This window comes from Habropoda laboriosa, unplaced genomic scaffold (assembly GCF_001263275.1).
Source record: "Habropoda laboriosa isolate 0110345459 unplaced genomic scaffold, ASM126327v1 scaffold62, whole genome shotgun sequence".
NCBI lineage: Eukaryota > Metazoa > Arthropoda > Insecta > Hymenoptera > Apidae > Habropoda > Habropoda laboriosa.
The window spans coordinates 253,885-275,322 of NW_017100177.1; the positions used below are offsets into that span (position 1 = coordinate 253,885).

Consider the following 21,438-nt stretch of genomic DNA (forward strand, 5'->3'; position numbering starts at 1 on the left):
GGAAATTTTGAATTAAAATTCGAAAGGTAATTGGAAATTCGGGAAATCTCGAATTAAAATTCGAAAGAAAATTAGAAATTTGGGAAATATAGAATTAAAATTCGAAAGAAAATTAAAAATTTAAGAGATTGCGAATTGAAGTTAGAAATTCGAGAGATTTCGAATTAAAGTTGGAAAGAAATTTAGAAATTCGGGAAATCTCGAATTAAAACTCGAATTGAAGTTAGAAATTTGGGAAATTTCGAATTAAAATTCGAAAGAAAATTGGAAATTCGGGAAATCTCGAATTAAAATTCGAAAGAAAATTAGAAATCTGGGAAATCTCGAATTAAAATGCGAAAGAAAATTAGAAATCTGGAAAATCTCGAATTAAAATGCAAAAAAAAATTAAAAATTCGGGAAATTCCGAATTAAAATTCGATCTTCGACTATTTCTCCTTACAAACGACAATCATCGCTAATTGAACCTTGCTAGTGACCACAGAGAGAATTGCTCCACGACGGAAAAACCCCAAAGTTCAGATGAAAAAGAGGAGAAGAAAATGTAACAGGTAATAAATCGAGAGGTTGGAAACGTGGCACCTGGCGGAATAAAAAATTCGCGGGGGGAAACGAAGGGATGATTTAATCGATGGAACGGTAATGGAAAGATAGCGCAAATAATTTAACATCGACGCGACGTTACCGGCCAGATTATACGGCCCTGATCTCCCCTTTCACGCACGCGAATATTAATTTGCCGCGTTACTTGTGCCCTATTAATTTCTGATTAATCGGACACCGGCCGTTGCCATCCACGATGCTCTCTCGTTCAGCCTCGTTGTCATCGCTTATCCTCCATTTTATCGTGCACAAAAAACAACGATTACCCTTCCCGCTGCCCTTTTTCCAAATTCCTCCCTCGCCTCTTCCTCAAATTTTTTTCCAATCCGAAAATTATACCGAATCTATACTTAATCGCTTAATCTTCCCTTTTATCACGGCCATACACCCGCGAAAAACAACCATTTCTTTTCTTTTTTATTTTTTTTATATCCAAAAATCTATTCTTAATTCGTCAACTGAACAGAAATTGAATCTCTCTAGCTTGTAATTAGAAACGAATACAAATTATAACTAATTACCGACTTCATTTTTCTTCTAGCAAATATGAACATGACGTACTTAATATTTAATGCAGGCAAAATGATCAAATTAAAAATAAACAATCCTTTCATAAATAAACTACTGTGCTCTAAGTACACATCGATACACCAATGACGAGTTAACTCGTCTTCCCCAGTTGAAGGGTTAACCACTACTCCCTCAGATTTTACTTTCTACCATCGGTGGATGTTAGACCATTTCGGTGCACTTCCACCTCAATTTAATACCTAATTTCATCCTTTACGCGTTCACCTTAACTTAACAAACCGAATTTCAAAACGATACGGCCAAAATAACAAATTTTCCAGTCGTGATTCATAATTTACCGCCAGTCACCCACGTTACGCGTTAAAATCTACCGTAGCGAAAGGGTTAATAACTTCTCTAATACCCACTCTTTCTCCACAAAAAAATTTGTGCACACTCTTCGAAGATGTACAAAGGTGCGTACGAAATTACAGCCTAAAACAACTTACAGTTCCCCGCGAAAAAAATCACAAAGACAGGTGTCGATGTTCGGTCAAAATCCAGAATGGCGGGAAAATTTCAATTTTACGTGACACGCAATGTTGCACAAATCACAGCGGACAACAATTCGCGAAGATTCGCGTGTACGTGTACCTCTGTAGTACTTTCCTCGTTTCGAAAGTTTGCGGCGGTCGTTTTCGAGCAGCATCCGAGCGAGACGCGATCGAGGCGAAAAGAAAAATCCCCGAGGCGATGCGGCACGCGGCGGACTTAAAACGCGGATTGTCTTGTTAAACGCGCGACTAAGGACAATGAAAGCATAACGAACGAGCTGCGCGCGAGTCTCCAGCCAACGAAAGTCGCGGCAAGAAATCGTCACCGCGGAAAGACGGCGATAATGTTGCACGAGGTTGGAACAATTTAACGAGTCTACTCGAACTGCGTGAAAGTCATTTTGCACCACGAATTATCGAGCGGATGAAGATTTTTTTCTCGGAATCGTTCTCGTTTCTCCTATTTTCTCCATCGTTAACCCTTTTATTTACGATTCTTTTAGCTGACCTTGTGCAAATAAGCGTTCGCTATTTGTGGTTTTAATCCTCGACCGTTAATTTTGGAACTTTAGTTTTAACTCGGAAGATTGGGGATTAAAATTGAAAATTGTTAAAAGTTGAAGAAAATTTCCTCTCACTGTGCTTTTGGCGAGTTTTGGCAAACTTTCACCTTAATTTAATAAAATGATAAATTTTTAAATCTGAATTTAAAATGGTGAAAAGGAATATTTCGCCGCAGCGAAAGGGTTAAAATTAAAATTGCCTGGAATTTGTCAATAATTGTTTCACACTTTTTTGCCACACTTTCACCTTAATTTCATCCTTAACTTTTGCAAACTTCCACTCTAATTTAATAAAATGACAAATTTTTAAATTCGAATTTAAAACGCTAAAACAGAATACAGTCGTGCACACGTAAGCGTCCGTCGCTATCCCCACCAACTCTTGGAAATTGGACTTCGAAGTGGAGTTCGATATCGACTACTGAATGTGAATCCGACTCAGACACATCTCCTCTCTTTTGTTTAGTTAAATCCCACTTAAGCGTCCGCATTCGGTCCCGGCTGCGGACGCTTATGCGTGCACTAGTGCATTTCCCCGCAGCGAAAGGGTTAAAATTAACCTCCGTCCGGAATTCGTCAATAATTGTTTCACGAGTGAAAGATTTAAGAATATTCTAGTTTCGTGTCATCGGCGTGAACAGAAAACGTGGCTAGCCGAGTTGGCATTTTTACGAATTGTAAATTTTCTATTCAGGTTAACAACGGGTTAATAATCGAGCATATCGTAACGATGGTATTACACTTGGAAATGGAACACCGGTGAATAATACAGAAGGGCTAATTGTCGTGTTCACCGGTGTAGTGAATAAATTAATTGGAACGAAGCGATGAATAGTGCTGTTAAAGATTAAGTTGGTGAATTTAAGGGCCTGAATAAGTGAAATCCGGCATGCACCCACGCCTTTGACAACGACGCGGTTGAGTGCTTCTCAGAATTTAATTCCGGCTCATCGTGATCAATGAGACTGTAGATATTGAAAGGAGAGACGTTTCTGTCGAAATTGCATCGCGAAGAGACAATGGGAAGATGGTATAATAAAATGCTCGATAGTCCTTGGAATTCTTGGGAAGAATCGAACAATCGATCAACTTGAAAAGAAGATCGCTCCAAGTAAGGTACTCGAAAGTTTCAGAGATACTTGGAGAAAAGTAAGTTCTCTCGAATTTAACTCGAGAAGAGAGGGTCACTCGTGAAACCTTGGACTTGGCAAGAAACACCATTTTTCACAATCCACTGTAAACAAATCGACATCGGAAAAATCATTTTCTTATCACCGAAGCTTCGACTTCAACCCTTTCGCCGAGGTAACTTATCGGCAAAGTTTTTGGTTTCGAGCTAAGTTTAAGGATAGAATTAAGGCGCAAGTGTGCGAGAAAATTTTCAAAGCGTCCATACGCGCCAATAGCAGTGAAAGGGTTGAAAAGTATAGAATCTCTAAAATACCGAATACTCAAAGGATTAAAAAATACTCTTCCAAGTATCCCCTCTGATAGATGAGAACGCGACACCGAGTATACTTGGAAAAATGTAGAATACCAGGAAGGCGAAACACGATCAATTCGCACGCTTCTTTTCATCGTAGCCGGCAATTTCTCTATAGTCGCGGCACGTTCGACTTGAAATTAAACGTACACCGGTTTTCCGCGGCGGGAAACCCCGTGGAATCCGAGTGAAGCCGGCATTCTTACGCGAACTGTGGCCACGAACGCTGATTACGCGTTGGTCCCCGCGAGATTCCTTTCCCCGTCGCCGTCGAAATTGAATACGGCGACGGAGATAGAGTCCGGTCGGGTTTTAAACGCGATCGACGGACGATTTACGAGGCTGCGGTGAATGGAGAGGTAGTAGCCAAGGTTTAATCGCGTGTTTTATGGCTCCCCGTTGCCGATGCACACCGGTCTCGCGTGGTGCACCGGTTAAAAGCGCCGGTCCAATTAGTCATCTTCCGTGAAACGAAGATGCTCCATGCTCCGGAGGAGCTTTCTCGTTTAGTTACGGGTATTCGAACTTCAACTTCGATTTCCTCCAAGAATGTTTGCGGTCTTGTGTGTCTTATACTCTTAGTGTACTTATGTAGAGCTATTTATTAGGTTTCATTTTTTTTTCTTGCGTCTTGTGCTGTTTAGACGTTTATTTATTCGGTGATCCGGAAAATTCGTGGCGACTTTCAAGGGGAAATTTATTTTCTCTGCATTTTCTTCAAGAATATAGATTGAAAAATATATGTGCAAAATCGACGATTACGAACCGACAAGAAAAACTTTAAACACATTTTTCTAAAATACCTGCCACGATATCTTACGATCTACTTGACCAAGTGTCTCCGAATTTCGTATGCACCTTCATTGCACGTGTCTTTACGCCCCGTACCGCCCCGTTCTAATTTTCTAATCCGAACAGTGAGCGAAAAACATTCAAAACGTATCTTCAAAACTCCCCAATTTTTTAAATTGCACAAAAATGTTGAAAATGAACGAACCGTCTCCCTCTAAAACTGCAAATCGTCTGGAATAGACGCAAAAAGCACCCGAGCAGCGTAAGAATCGAAAAAGAGGAGGAAGAAGAAAGGGACATCGAATCAAAGAATCTTCGTTCGTCCATCCTGGGTTGTTCGCGCGAAACGGATAAAGATCGAGTGTTCCAAGAAGGCTGGCAAACAGGCGAGAAAGGAGCGCCGCGCGGTTCTTCGAATAATTTGACTTTCATTAGCCCGAAAAAGGGGTAAGGATCGCGTTGACGACGGAATATCGACGACTTTCAAATTCACCGCCGCTAATAACGCTCTCACCACTCACGGGCGGGGTGTCGATAGGGACGCGTGGCGTTTATTTACCCGGTATTCAGAGCCCCGTCCGATCGCTTTCAGGAGCGAACCATCGAGCCAAGAAAGTTTACTCGATGTCAACACGAGGGCTCTTCCCCCGCGAGAGAGGGAAAAAAAGGGAGGAAGAACGCGGACGGAGGAGACGAAAAGCCAGAAAGCAGAGTAAATTCTGAAAAATTGACGAACCACTCTGCGGTGATTTCGATCGAGCTCTCTCTCTCTCTCTCTCTCCCTCGGGATATGGAATTAATTGGCAGCCTCTCGATGGAACAGTTTCGTTACAGACCAAGTAGACGTTCAATGAGATTTCCTCTGTGTCTGTAAACGATTATTTTATTTATCTACGAAGAGACAGATAGCTCGATGAGATCTTTTTTGAGAACCTCTAGATATTATTTTTTAGACTAGTATTTTTGTGTTTTCTCAATTTTATTAATTACTTACTGGCCAAAATGCGACTAATTTTCATTTTAATTTATAAAACTGTGAAAATATAATACACCGAATATGAGTAATTATCTTTTTCTACCCAATACAGTACTAAAACGTTAGGTACCTAACACTTTACAGATCGTTTCTAGAAAGAAAAATCATAATCAAGGTCGTGTAAGTTTATATTAGTTGTCGAATTTAATAAATTAGATCGGTATTTCCAACGAACCTTAAAATTTGATAAACAAAACCCAAGTGCTAGGTCTTTTCTTACAAGACCATTACGTCGTCGCTACAGTATTTCCTAACGCAACCTAAAAGATTCTTTCAAAATATTTATCGGTAGCAATTGGAAACTGAGTAACCACTTCCTATTGGCTGAACAATTCTACGTGGGACAATTAAAAATACGATTATTAACATCGCGATAATGTTATCTGTGGAAAAAAATGCGGTGTGTTATCGGGGACTCGATGGGAAAACAAGCCGCGTCCCGATAAAACTTATCCTTGCTAAATATTTGCGAGATACGTGCCAAGAACGACGCGTCTAACTGCAGAAGTGAGGAATCCGTTGCGTTCCAAGTGACTCGTGACCAACTCTAACACACGATTACCGGTTTCATGAGTCAAAACCGTCTATTTTCACAAACGCCTCGAAGCTAGCCGCGATTTGTCATAGAGTGAAATAACGCCCGAGGCGCTAAATACAGCAGCTTCGCTACGAAATTACGTTACTGTCGTTCAAATTCCAAGGAAAATTGTTATTTCAGCGTTCCCTCTGTCGTAACGTGAAATAATACCCGCTACAATAGCGGATGACCGGCGCTCGACATTCCATCGCTGGGGAACGAAACAAATTGGGAGGAAAAAATGAACGCGAATATTTTTACGGACGCAACAATTACAAGGAAATTAATGCGAATTTTAACGTTTAACGCGCATTTTCTCACAGCCGTGAAAATTAGAAAACATTCGGTGTCATTTTCGAAAATAAAAAGACCGATTTCGATGTGTCGATTTGAAAACAAAAAAACTGAGGATGAAAATTAATGCAAATATTTGAATAACCGTGAAAATTAGAATTCGGTGTCATTTTTGAAAACCAAAACACTGAGAATGCAAATTAATGCAAATATTTCCACAGCCACGAAAATTCGAAAAAATTCCACGTGTCACTTTTGCGACTGAATAAACCGAGAAGAATTAATTAATAAAAATTTCTTCATAACCCCGAAAATTAGAAAAAGCTCGATGTATCATTTTCGAAGAGAAAAAAATTCAGAATAAAAACGAACGCAAGTTTCTTAGTAAGCGTGAAAATTCGAAAAAATTCAACGTGTCATTTCTCAAAAGCTCGGTCCGATTCGTTTGAAGCTCGGCGAAAGAGCAATCAGAGGGGTTCGAAGCGTCGCGGAATTTTACGTCTTCCTTCTAATTACTTTCCGTTAAAATTTACGTAAAAAAATATCAGGGCGAATGGGAAACGGCAAAGAGATTTACGATTGGCTGTCTGCACGCAACTCCTGTCCAACGGGGGAATGAAATTTTAAGGCCGAGCACGGAATTAATTAAACGAGACAGCTTTTACTGAACATTTCCTTCTTACCTATCTTGTATTTTGTATTAACGTATTGCAAAATCCAAGACATTACATTCCTTTTTTTTTTTTCCAATGCAAAACTTGTCAAAATTTCTCCCTCGCGAGAAATATTACTACACGATCGAACAACGACTAAAAGATGCTTCTGTATCGATAATTCTATCATCGTTGAATCGCGTAAAATAAATTCGAAAGGTAAATACATCGTTTCGATTTACCTAACAAATTTCAAAGGCTTCTTTCGTCGGTCATTCATCGTTCGTTAGAAAATTCTGTTACACAGCGAGTTTTCGATGCTGTAATCTGTTCATTAAACGAGGATCTACTGCATCGATTACACGGAGAAAAGGATTAAACGAACTTCCGAGAATTACAGTAGAATTACAGAGAAATTCGAGAATTAAACGTCGAAACGTGACAAATAAATTGTAAAAGAGGTAAAATTCTCGCGTATCTATGGTTATTATCTGTTTCACATTCTCGATGCGACAACTTCGACGAAGGGAAAAGGGAGAAGTTTATTATCCGAATGATCTACGATGTCTAGCCAGCCTAAACGACTCCATTTCCTTCTCCGACGAGGTTACAAGTTGCTTTTAGCGACAGTTTCGAAAGGCAAACGAGATTTTCCGATCTGACGACCAAGTGAAAGGTAATCGTGAAAAATCGCGATCGACCGACGTTTCGCGCACAATTTTATTCGCGACACGACATCATGGTGTTCGAATTAAGTTAAACATCTACGATGATAAGATAAAACGTGTTGGACGAGAGGGGATGAGCAGTGGCGTGCTGAAATCTGTTCGAACCGGATAGTTAATCGCAAGGAGAATCGAGCGAATTTCTAGCAATGCGTTCGCCTTTGGTTATGAGTGAAATTAAAGATTGGCTGATTTTGATTTAAATTCAAATATTCAATTGTGATCGGCTGATTTTGAATTAAATACCAGCATTCAAATTTTATTGCCTAATTTTGAATTTAAATTGAAACTTAACTGACACTTTGACTTCAACATATTCCCTATACTTCACTCATACTTCCTTCCATTCGACAAACGATCACTTTTCCCAAATTTGCCGATTACGTTTCAATGTTTCACGATTTCTAATTCCCTCTTTTCCCGGCACAAATCACCGAATCGTCGTCTTTTCTACCGCAAAACGTCTAACTGAATGCGTGTTTCACGAATCGACGTAACACGTCGTCGGAATCTGCGGAGATTAAATAAAGTGTCGCCGGTGTTTGGAATATTTCTGTCGTTATCTGGTGTCCCGTTCGTCGACAGCTCGTAAGATTTACGAATTTGCTCGCGATTTAACGCGACACGCGGTGTAGAAGGTCGGAATTACGCTGTTACCGTGTCACAGATGCACTTCCAAACGAATTTCTCGCGAGATATCCTTCGAGATTACGACGCTCGCGTCATCGATATTTAATTTCTTAATCAAGAGGAAAGTCGTCTTACCGCTTCCACGAAATTTCAAGCTACCTTGTTCTTTAACTATAAATCTAGCTGAAATGTCGTAACCTATTTCCTGCGTGTTCTGTATCTTAACATCAGTTTGCTTCGTAAATGAACTATTATAAATAAGTATCAAGAAAAATACAGCAAACTTACTCTTTCAATTTTTAATTCTTTTACTCTTACTGTTACTCTTTTAATTTTAAATTGAAACATTTAAATTACATTAGTTCGGCTCGTAAATGAACTATTATAAATAAATATCAAGAAAAATACAGCGAACTTACTCTTTCAATTTTTAATTTTCTTACTCTTACTGTTACTTTTTTAATATTTCATTTAAACGTATAAATAGCATTAGTTTGCCCCATAAATTAACTAAGTACGGTAAATTTACTCTTTTCATTATTTTTCTCTTTTAATATTTCATTTAAACTTTTAAACAACACTAGTTTGCCCCGAAAATTAACTAAATAAATATCAAGAAAAATACAGGAAATTTACTCTTTCAATTTTCCATTGAAACTTTTAAATGAACCAAACAAATTCCAAGAGAAGCAGTGAAATTGCTCTATTTAAACATCACAGTAACGTTACATCGTATAACACTTGATAATAAGTTCAATAGCAATATATTTTATAACAATAACTATAAACACACGTAAAAAGAAATAATGATAATTTGATCAACGCTCTCTACATATATCTCGCAATAAATTCCCACGTACTCACCGATATCAATAACAACGCGCTTCTACTGTTTTACCCCCTGTTCCCCTGTATGATCCGCTCGTTTTCCAAATCTCGAGACGATTCGACAAACACATTACATTCACGCCATCACTCACAACTTATTACTAACCCTTTCGCTCCGAAGGGCGTATATATACGCCCTCGAAGAATGAACATTCATATACGAAGACCCTTTCGCTCCGAAGGGCGTATATATACGCCCTCGAAGAATGAACATTTATATACGAAGAGCGTATATATACGCTCTCGAAAAGTGGGCGCTCGGGTACGAAGAGCGTACCATATATACTTTTCTTTCGTTTTTGTTTTAGCGACAAAATGATCGTTTGCCAAATTTCATTTAAATCTTATAAAATATATACGCTCTCGAAAAGTGGGCGCTCGGGTACGAAGAGCGTACCATATTTTCTTTCGTTTTTGTTTTAGCGACAAAATGATCGTTTGCCAAATTTCATTTAAATCTTATAAGACAGATATTGGAAACATATGGGAAAGAAAAATCAGATATGAAATGTACCTCAGTGTCGACTAGTCAGTAATGCGCTCCGTTCATAGCGATCATATTTTGTCACAAGCGCGCCATAACGAAAAGGTTAAACCAATTCCACAAAATGAACGAACCAAATACGACCGGAAGCACTAAAAATCGCTCTATCTAATCATTTGGATAATTCGAGGAATCGTAAGAATTGCCAGAGCAACCGCAACGGATGCAAGATTACATCTCGAGAAATGTACAATTACCGAAGATCCGGCAGAAAAGTTTGCAGAGCCGAAGCCACATCCTTAAGCCTTAGTCAAGTCGAAAGAGTAAACCGTCCACGGCGCGAAACAATCTCGCTGTCCAAACAGAAGGCGTCGTTTTCCGCGGACCATCATTTACCGCGAGAGGTCAAAAAGGGTTCACAGACTCACTCTCCGTGGGAAATCGTTTCCGTGCACATCGACGACGCAGAGGAGGAGGAGGAGGGCGAAAGAGGACGGGTGAAATAAATTTATCAGCGGAGCTAGAGAGCTAAGAGGGAAATCGCGCTCGCCATGTCGAGCACGTATTTTCCTTGCACGATTACGTCCTCGAATGCCGCGTGTATCTCCGTTTCCAGGGGATAAAACCCCCTTCCTTTGATTAGATCTACAACTGTCCAGCCACACCGGGGCTGATATTAAGACGAACGAAGCGTGGAACGCAAGGAAGGAAGAGAGAGCGTGAAACGAAACGATAAAACGCGCGAAAAACTGGGATTGCTAAAGTTCCAATTACTTGTGGATTGTGAAAACGTAGTGATAATTGTGTCGACAATTATGAATACGAGCTTAAATTATGGTGAGAAAGAAAATTTTGTTTTCACTGTGTTATTTATGAATTCGCTATTTTACGTGCAACGAGACTTTAATATTCATTGTTATTGTAAAATTAAGGGAATTAATTTAACTTCTTTCCTAGAAAGAAGGTCCATCGGGGGATCGATGAAAATGGTTTGAATTTTTTCATTTGGAACGTAAACTGATAATTAAGGATTAGCGACCATAGTTGGCATATATTCTGTATTTCACAATAAAGGTTTACTCTGCGACTAAGTTAGATTGCTTTCTTGAGATTTTCTTGGGGAAACGGAATTTTATTAATTTTTGAAAAATGGTCAATGTAGGAGATCAATGATCGTTCTCAAACATCACCTCACTACCCTTCAAACTCCACAAAAATCGACAAAACGTAACAATCTCGTGCACCAAACCTCCCAAATAAATTCCAATCAATACACACTGTCGTTGTAAAACTAATTAAATACCCCAAACTTCTTCCTTAAAAAGAATGTCCATCAGAAAATCAATGATCGTTCTCAGAGATCACCTCAGTACCCTTCAAACTCCACAAAAATCGACAAAACGTAACAATCTCGTGCACCAAACCTCCCAAATAAATTCCAATCAATACACACTGTCGTTGTAAAACTAACTAAATACCCCAAACTTCTTCCTTAAAAAGAATGTCCATCAGAAGATCAATGATCGTTCTCAGAGATCACCTCAGTACCCTTCAAACTCCACAGAAATCGATAAAACGTAACAATCTCGTGCACCAAACCTCCCAAATAAATTCCAATCAATACACACTGTCGATGTAAAACTAACTAAATACCCCAAACTTCTTCCTTAAAAAGAATGTCCATCAGAAGGTCTACGATCGTTCTCAAAGATCCTTCTTCAAACTTCCCAAAAATCGATAGAACGTAAATTCCAGCCCCAGCAAAAGGTGCAATGCAAGACGAAAAGAGGAACCTTATGAAAATGATCTACGACCATTTTACAGTTAGACAATACAGTGTCTATCTGGATGATTAGTCGAGTCTCGGTGCAGCTGAAATAAAGCCACGTTCCAACGATTAACTCTTATCTCATCCACCTGGCAGCGACGTTAATAAGACCGACTGCCGCGTCTATCTAATCCACGCAGAAAGTGCGCGTGATACCGGTTATGCAAAAAAAAAAAAAAAAAACGAAAAAGAAGAAACACAGAAACGAAGAAGAAAAGGAAGGATCCTCGTTCCTCCGACAACGTTCTTCTTTCTCAGCGTTTGAATCTTATTAAAACGTTTACCGGGCCGATAAATTTCTGGATCATATGGAAATAGAACGAAAGAGCTTGAAGGAATTAAAAGGCAACAAATTAACGCAATCCAGGGGAAAACGAACGAGGGAAGAAATTCTTGGATTAACGTTCACATCCTACCTTTTTTTCTTCCCCCCTCTCTCACTCTTCTACACTTCGCAGCGAAGAAAAAGAGATACAAGTTTCATTATACGAGGGGCTGGTCGCCTTATCGCTACGCTATTCCTGCCTCTTCCTTCCTTCTTTTTTTTCTCTCTTTTATTTCTCCCATAAGAATGGAAGGGTAAAAGATCTCGCCATTTCACGCGGAATATTTCAACGTGTAATACATATTATTAATCCTGCTTACGTTTTTCACTCGAACGAGAAGATAGGAATACGACGTACCTATTTATGTCTTCCTTTTTCATCTGGATAATGTCGGAAACGTGCTGCGTGAACGTAAATATTGTCAATCTTTCTTTCTAAAAAACAATGGCAAATTTCTGACAGTGTCGATGTTCAGGTAATAATACGAGGGAGTATTGTTCCGGGAGAGAGATCGGTTACGAAATTTAGTTTATTCTACAATACAGGGTGTCTGAAACTCTTGAATCCGAGCACTTGGAATTAGATTCGAAGCGATTGACGAAACTTCGAATCTCTTCGAAATTCAGATTCAAACGCCTCGGAAATTTGTCCACAATTATTTTCAACACTCTGTGCAGATCGAAACGTTGACATCTCATATCCCACGCTCCCCTCAATTTTCCAGCAAACTCTGAACAAAGGGAACGCGGTAAATTCCTCTGGAGGTCCAGCGCAAACTTCTAAAAATTAATTCCAACCAACGTGATCCTCTAACGAGTTTCCCAACTCCCCGCCTCTTCCGCTTATTCTTCTAATACACGTCCATATAAAAAAAAAAGAAGAACACGACGTGAAAAGTGTAAAAAAAAAAGACGCGAGTTGCAAGGTGTTTCGTAATTAATCCGCGTCAAATGGGAACGCGTTTCCTCGATCAGATTGCAAGCTCCTCGGGCGTGGAACGAGGACGAAGCAAAGAGTATTGTTACAGGACGAACTTCACGGAGGATCGTGTATGTATTGTGGAGAAAGAAGAAGCGAAAAAAAAAGAGGAGAATCGACGGAAGGAGAGGAAGAAACGATGGCAAAGTTGGTCAAAAGAAAAACTCGCCTCCTCGCCACTTGCAATTTGACGAAAGAGAATTCCTGTTTCGCGGGGGAAAACTTCATTTATCCCAGCCAAGTTTTCCAATATTCAGATGAACAGCCGAAATACTCGGAAGCCCTCGGTAAACTCTGTGGAAAAAGTGAGAGAGAGAGAGAGAGAGAGAGAGGACTAAAGCCGTGGCCGGCTCGTTCTGATAAGGAGAATAGGTCGAGTTCACGAAACTGTTTCACCGGTCGTCCAGGTGTTTCTGGAAAACAGCTGTTCCAACGTGGAATTTATTTTCCATTGGCCAACAACAACACTGTTCACCGGGACAAATTGTTCGAAAATAAAAAGTGTTCTCGCGGATTCTACCATGATTTATTTTAGTGTTACTTTTCTGTTTATTTTTTTATTCAGAACTGAATAGAGGAGATACGTTCGATCTGAAGTTCTTATCAATTCGTATTAAAATCTTTTTCAGCCGAAATAAAAAAGCGGATTATTTGATTTCACGGTGCGAGAGGCGAGTACAAAAGTGAAGGAAATAATGAAATATATGTAGAGAGAGAGAGAAATGTAGAAATGTTCTTTGTGAATGCTTTTTAACACCGAGATTGAAAGTGCTCGTTAACGAGATTTTCTTTGTCGGATCCGAAAGGGTTGAAAGAACGAAGGTTCTTCTTCTATTATTGTTTAGGGTGAAATTCGTCGTTAGGATGGGTATTTCGATCGAGAGTTGTCCAGGAAGACGAGCCTTCCGGAAGGTTTGCAGATTGAAAAAAAAGTTGTCCACCAAGTTTACGAGCGAGTTTGCATGATTGCATCACGAGCCGAGGGTATTTACGTCTCGATTACTGCTCGTGTAAGAGGAGCAATATGTCTCACTTTCGAGCGTGTAAGACACGTATCCTCTTGATTACACTTTATCTCGTCCACCCACGCCGTCGATATTAAGACGAACACGCGTTGCCACGTGCATCTAGCGGTGATACAATGCTGGCTAGCGATTCTAAGAACAATCTGACCAGATATTACGATATCGAATTTGTTTAATCCTTTCCCAAAAAAAAAATTCGTGATTTTTCGACACCTTCGTTGTAACTGTGGTCTCGTAAAATTCCAATTCTACGAGCAATCTGACGAGATATTATAATATCAAATTTACTTAACCCTTTTCTAAAAAAATTAGTGACTTTTTGTCATTTAAATTTCGACACCTTCACTCTAACTGTAGACTCGTAAAATTGCAATTCTTCGTGCAATATGATTATTTAGATATTGCAGTATTAAATTTATTTAGCCCTTCGTTAAAAAATTCGTGATTTTTCGTGATTTAAATTTCAACACCTTTGCTCTAACTGCAGTCTCGTTAAATTGCAATTCTACGAGCAATCTGACGAGATATTATAATATCAAATTTACTTAACCCTTTTCTAAAAAAATTAGTGATTTCTTGTCATTTAATTTTCGACACCTTCACCCTATCTGTATTCGAACAATCTGACCAGATATTGTAGTATAAAATTTACTGAACCCTTTCTCAAAAAATTCCTGTTTTTTCGTCACTTAATTTTCGACACCTTCACTCTAACCGCAGTCTCGTGAAATTGCAATTCTTTGTGCAATCTGACGAGATATAATATCAAATTTGTTTAACCCTTTTCAAAAAAAAAATTCGTGATTTCTCGTCGTTTAATTTGCGACACCTTTGCTCTGATGAGTAATCTGACGAGATATTGTAACATCAAATTTATTTAACCCTTTCTCAAAAAATTCCTGATTTTTCGTCGTTTATTTTTCGACAACTTTGCTCTAACTGCAGTCTCGTTAAATAGCAATTCTACGAGCAATCTGACGAGATATTATAATATCAAATTTACTTAGCCCTTCCCCAAGAAAATTAGTGACTTTTTGTAATTTAAATTTCAACACCTTCACTCTAACTGTAGTCTCGTAAAATTGCAATTCTTCGTGCAATATGACTATTCAGATATTGCAGTATTAAATTTATTTAACCCTTCGTCAAAAAATTCGTGATTTTTCGTAACTTAAATTTCGACACCTTCACTCCAACTGTATTCGAACAATCTGACCAGATATTACAATACCAAATTTACTTAACCCTTTGCCAACGAATTCACAACTTTCCACAATTCATTCAAGATAAATGAAACTTCAACACCTCCAAATTCAACTACAGTCTCAATTTCCAAACCTGAAGATCACCAAGTATTTACACCTTACTAATTTAAATCTTCCAATCGAACTTCAATAAGTTCAATTATCCATCGACCTTCGCACCTCCCAAAAATTCCAAACTCTCCAAGCCACACTTTCTCAACTATCCTCAACTTGAAAAATTCCAGAAAGTCTCTCTCGTTCCCGAAACTTGCCAAGAATCTCCAAGTTCCATTGATGCACAGATTCGCGAAACGCGCAGTATCGGAGTCGACGAGTGTCCGGTAACGGGTGATAAAAGCAAGAAAAAAAAGAAGGTGCGAAGAGAGAAACAACGTCGTAAGGGTAACGAGAGGAGGTTGACTTACAACGAAACGTCGACCGTCGCGAAAAATTTTCGCGCGGTCTGCAGAATGCGTTAACGGATTCCGACACGAGCGAGAGGACGATAAAAATTTTACTCGTTGCGCCTCCTCCGTCGCCGCTTCGATTATCGCCCGGCCCAAGAAATTTCCCGATATTGCGATAATAAAGACGATACGCGTGCCGCGAGATTAAAGGAACCGAAGAGAAGAGGAAAAAAAAAGAAGAGTCCAGGTCGGCGTCAGCAGCGTGTAACGACGATGAAATTTCTCCAATCTGCTAGAACGATGCCGGATGATGATCAATTAAAAGGAAATTATGCTGGTGAAACAAATTTCCCGTCGAGAAGAAACAACGGTGCACGCAGTGTATATTAAATGTTTGGCAAATTGAGGAACATTTTGTACGGGGTGAGCTGGATAAAGTGCTCCAAGCTGTTTCCTTTGAAATCACTGTACAGATCAATTTGAACATTTTTTTTTTGCTTTTCGCGTTGCATGGGACAGGAAGAGATAATTAATTAGGGTGCGACGCTTACTTGAAAATTTTGATTTTATTAAAATTTATAATTTTAATCAGTTGCGCTGGCAGCCAATTCACGCATGCCCAAATGCTACGCTGTAATTGGACGTGAGCTGCAACTTGAAACGAGAAGACTCGGCAGAGTTCAAATTTCATCTACTTTACACAGATATGTGCACTAATTTTGTACAGAGCGATACGTCTCGAAACAGTCTGGGATGTGTAATGCAGCAAGACGATGCTTGCATTCTGCGTTCTTTTGTTTCTTGCACGTACAGTCTGTTCCACAAGAGCGATATCTCTGTGAAGATGAATTCTTTCTGTAAGAAATTTTATATACACCGAAAGTACAGTAAGCAAAGTTTCAGGTTTCGAAAATATCGCCGTCCACGCTCTCGTGATACAGACTGTACTCTACATCTTCTTTTCTTACAAACTTAAAGAAGAAAATTTCTCATAAGTGAAAAAAGATAACCGACGATTCACGTGTCTAACACGTCGTTGGCAATTCTGGGACAAAAACATCTGCGTGGCACGTCTTTCCAGCGCAAGTGGTTAAAAAAGATCTACAGATTTATTCAAATTTATAATTTTATCATTTGAAAAAAGAATTTGTAGATTTATTAAAATTTTATAGATTCGTTTAAATATTTATTTTATTTTTAGTAAAATTTCGATCAATCTATAAATTCCTTTTATCCTGCATACTTAAGGAGTTGCGACGAAGGGCACTTTTGTCCAGAGAAATTTCACAGAGGCGTCGAAAAGTAATGAAAATAAATAGAAATTTTCAGAGTAACATCGTTAGACTTCTAAAGATCTATCAAATTTTTCACGAACGTTGACGAGAACGAACAAGCTTTGCATCTGTAATAGAGATGCAAATGAGGGGTATTTATAAATGACAAGTCACAGTTGCGGTGCAGATTACAGTCACGCTGCGATAAAAGAAGAATTCTACACCTTGTCAATTTGCATTTCATCGCTAAATTCAGATTCAATTGAAATCCGACGATTACAAAACAGAAATTGTACACAATATTTCTTTTTCTACTCAACACTGTATTAAAACAGCGAACAGTGCACGTATTAAAAAACCCAAAGGCGAAATCCTAAGTGTCGCGTTTCAAGTTAACTTAAAAAAAATAGATCTCTGCAAACACTTGCAGGGCGACAACGTCCACGTTGCAACGAAGATTTCAATATTGAATTCGATAAGTGATTGTGCGATACGATTTATCGAAGGCACATCGGCGACACGTGAGAACAGATGAAATACGGTGGAGAGAGTAGGATAAAACCGCACGGCAGAAATTGAGCAGAATAAACGAAAGACCTTGACTCGTTCGCTGCGCTTGAAACTTGTTAATGGCGAGTAATTAACGCGGCGTATAATCGTCGACTGTTCGTGATGCGCCGTTCCAACGACAAAGGGGCCTAATGAAACCAAGTTAAACTCTCTCCCGAGCGTCGATTATCGACGATCGTTTCCACCCTGACGTCGAATCGCCGAAAGAACCGTGCGAAAAACTGCCCGACTTTAGTTCCCGCCAAAACTGCGCACCTTAGAAATTCCGAATTAATCAGCTTGCCAATTGAAGGCCTCGAATCGTTGCCAGCTACGGTAAACTCGTCAACCGGGGAGAAAGTGTCTTTCTTAAAGAAAAAAATTCAACACTTGGAAACACCTCGAATTTTACACTCGATCGAATGTTGGGTGAAAAGAGGAAAATCTGACCGAGTTTTCCCAAAAGCGTTCGCCGAACTGTGCACATTTAAATGCAGAATAATTATCCGAAAAAGTGAAGGCATCGAATCGCCGATAATTATGGTAATTACGGTAAATTTGTTAGTCGAGAAAAGCGTTGGCAAAAAAAAACAAACTTGCACAGTTGAGAACACGTCAAATCGCAAAGTTAATTAAGCGCTGGTAAAACGAAGAAAGTTCAATGCTGCTCGCTCGTAATAAAACCGCGACTGTTGCATATTTAATCGTTCCGCGAAATATCCTCGGCGGCATGCAAATATGTTCGAAGAAAAAAGAGCTAATAATAATCTTGAAATGTGTGTCGCTAACGCGTGCGTTAATATCGCCGATTCTCGATCGCGGGGAATTGAAGAGGATCGCGATGGAAGAGGTGATTCGATCCAGGAAGGAAAGGAAAGATGAAAAGCGCTAAAGAGAGAATGAAAATCTCGCGAAGCGTGACAAGCGACAAAAACCGATCGATCGTTCATATTCGCGGTTACCCGCCGCCGTTACTTTCGCTTTTACCGCATGGAAAATCGTCGTTTCCTCTTCGTTGATGAAAAAAAGAGAATGGGAAAAAACAACTCTGAAAATATCGCTGATAATTCACGTACCTTTGAATACACCGGTCACGTGGTCGGTCCTGTTGATTACTCGAGGAACGAGGATGTAGATCCTCCAAGATCCAGATTTCAGGTAGGATAGGGCTATCGTGAAGTTGGTTCTGCTTCGATTTTCGAGAACACCCGATCAACTGGTCGCCTGCGAATGAGAAAGACCTTGGAAACTCTGGTTGTTAGATTCCGAAGGCGATAATTTTCGCGAGTAGGATCAAGCTTGCGCCTTGTAACGTCGATTACGATCAACGTACACAGGAAACTGGATGTATTTTGACTCTTATTTGACTTTTGAAGTCTACACGAAAATTTCGTGCACTGCCAATGGTTGTTTTACCAATTTGGAACAATTTATTATCGACGCAATTGACAAAGAAATTTACAAAAAAGGCTGTGAAATAAAAATTCCAGGAGAGCTAACATTTTTTATTCTTTTATTTTTTATCATCGAGGAAATGTATGAAAACCTACTTTCCACATGTTTCAAAGTTTTATTCATTAAGCAAAAAAAAAGAAGTTCCAAGTCCAACGACTTACAGCCTTTTTCATGCTTTTTCTACGATTTCCCTTGGGGAGGTTGAACTTTTCGTTCGACAATGTTATCCGACGACTTAATCGCGACTGTCTCGAGATTGTTTCGAGGCTGACTGTATAGAAAAGTTTGAAACACGGTGGAAGAAGAACGCTTTCCCGATAAACGGAGGAAGGTGGTGGTTGAGCTGGTAGCATTTAAACAACGCTCAACCAGAGAGGCGACCTTTCCAGCTTCTCGATCTTCCATCCAGCTGGAATATAATCGCGTGGCAAGATGCACCGCGACTTTCACGAACTCTTTCAATGGTGCAGCTATGTAGCCCTGTCTAATCGAGTCATTATGCAACTGGTAATACGTGGCTCCGCGCGAATGACAAAGCTGTTCGATGACGCTCGTCAGCCGGTAGAATATCTCCTCTTAGATTTGCTGTTCTTTAAAGAACGCTTTTGGAAAGGAAAGTCTTAGATCGTCGGGGAAATTCGCGCCGATTTTTGATAAGCGGTGCTTGAATATTTCGGAAGAAATGAAAGTCGACGAAAACATACAAAGTTTGTATTATTTTTTTCAAATGTTTTTTCGAAAAAGGCAGAGTATATTTGCGACACTGAGTATTGTGACGAAAGGAAATTTCGTATGCGAATCAAAAATTTCTCTGGAATCCTCGAAAGGTTATTTTTCTTTTTACCAGGAATTATAATAGTTTGAAGACGGAGGAATAAGTGAAATAAAAATTTCTCTCAGGTCCTCGAAAGATTATTTTTTTCGAGTATTTTAATAGACTATTCCAGGAATTACAATATTTTGAAGATGGGAGGAATTAGTGAAGTAGAAATTTCTCTGAAATCCTCGAAAAATTATTTTTTTCAAATATTTTACTAGTATATTCCAGGAATTATAATATTTTGAGATAAAAGGAATTGGTAAAATAAAAATTTCTCCAAAAATCAAAAAAAGCAAAAATTATTTTTTTCAAATTCACTTCTTACAATCACTAATCTATTCCAGAAGTTATAACATTTCGAAGATGAAAGTAATTATCGAACTAAAAATTCCTCCAAAATCCCCCACAAATTCTTTCTACACCCCGTGCACCATATTCACCTGTACACCTAAGCTTAAAAAAAAAAACAGAAAAAAGAGAAAACGAAAAGAAGGAAAGTAGGTATAAATCTCTGGAAATAGTAAATCTATGAACTATATAACTGGAAGAAGCAAAAGGCATTCGGAACACGAAGTTAAAAAAGCGGCGTAAATCAGCTCGTTTACACGTGGCAACTCAAAAACTTCTCCCAGGTCAGAGATTGGACGATTTACGAGGCGCGAATTTATCGACGAAATACTTTTTCCCCGGTCCGCACCAAGGAGTTTCCTATCTTCCACGCTCGTTAGATCCTCTCTACTCGATGTCTCTGTACCGGGGAATTACAATACGACGTGGGAGCACACGGGCTACGTCCGAGCCTTATCACCACGCAAACACTGTGCAATTACCGTCATTACGCAACCAACCACTCGGTTCTCCACCTGTCGGCGTTAAAAATCCGCGAAGAAGCGGCTTTTCGCGTGGAACTGCGGAGTTTATCTCGATTGAGACGAGGTAATTGAGACACCTGTTTCCCACCTGAAAACCTTCTCCGCTACAAGCCACCTTTTCGTGTCGAAACAACGAAAGTTTACTCGACAAACAGATTTTTCTATTACATATTTAATTGGAACTTAATTCACTCGAGTTTATTCTGAAATTAATTAGATTAAAGTTTCTTCTGTACGATAGCTGAGACAATGAATTGCGATAAGTGTATCTATTTGAAATTGCATCTACGCAAATTGTTTATTTCGAAATTTTTGCTGAAAGAAGAAAGACAGGCTATCGCGTTGAAAATATAGAATTCGACAGTACAATTCGTGGATTCTCTTATGGAAATATTCGATTCACATTTTGTCCACATTACGGATAAGATTACAGATAAGTGTGATCGCGTATCTCGTCCGAAATTGCCCCCATTTCCCCCCGAAATTATTGCACATCGACCGTCCATCGTTACACCGAGTTACAAAGAATGTCGCAGATTTATGTAACTTCACGATTTATCACTGTAACGAGCGATTACGTCAGGAGCAAACAACCGGCGAAGTGGCTGTGCAAAAAAACCATCGATCGGGAATTATAACGCGGAATGACAAACAGGTAGCTTTCGAACGATATCGATCTCTGATCGGGAACATCGGAGAAACACGCAACGTCACACGTGTACACAGTTCTCACTCTCGATAAACGTCGATAAACGTTATCTGCATCAAAACAAATAAAAACTGCTGTATAAGAAAGAAGTTCGATAATCAATTATACCTGTTTTCCGATGTAAACATTCGAGGAGAAATCCACGCAGAAAAGTTCTTC

At 39.2% G+C, this 21,438-nt stretch overlaps 1 protein-coding gene across 2 annotated transcripts in view; it reads right to left on the minus strand.

Moving 5' to 3' along the window:
- LOC108578910 (coiled-coil domain-containing protein 137) overlaps positions 1 to 21,438 on the minus strand; it is a 90,601-nt gene that overhangs the window by 48,041 nt on the left and 21,122 nt on the right. For both annotated transcript variants that reach the window (XM_017942326.1, XM_017942325.1), the window contains exon 4: positions 18,500 to 18,647. The gene's annotated coding sequence lies outside the window, so the exon portion shown is untranslated. The remainder of the gene's footprint in view (positions 1 to 18,499; positions 18,648 to 21,438) is intronic.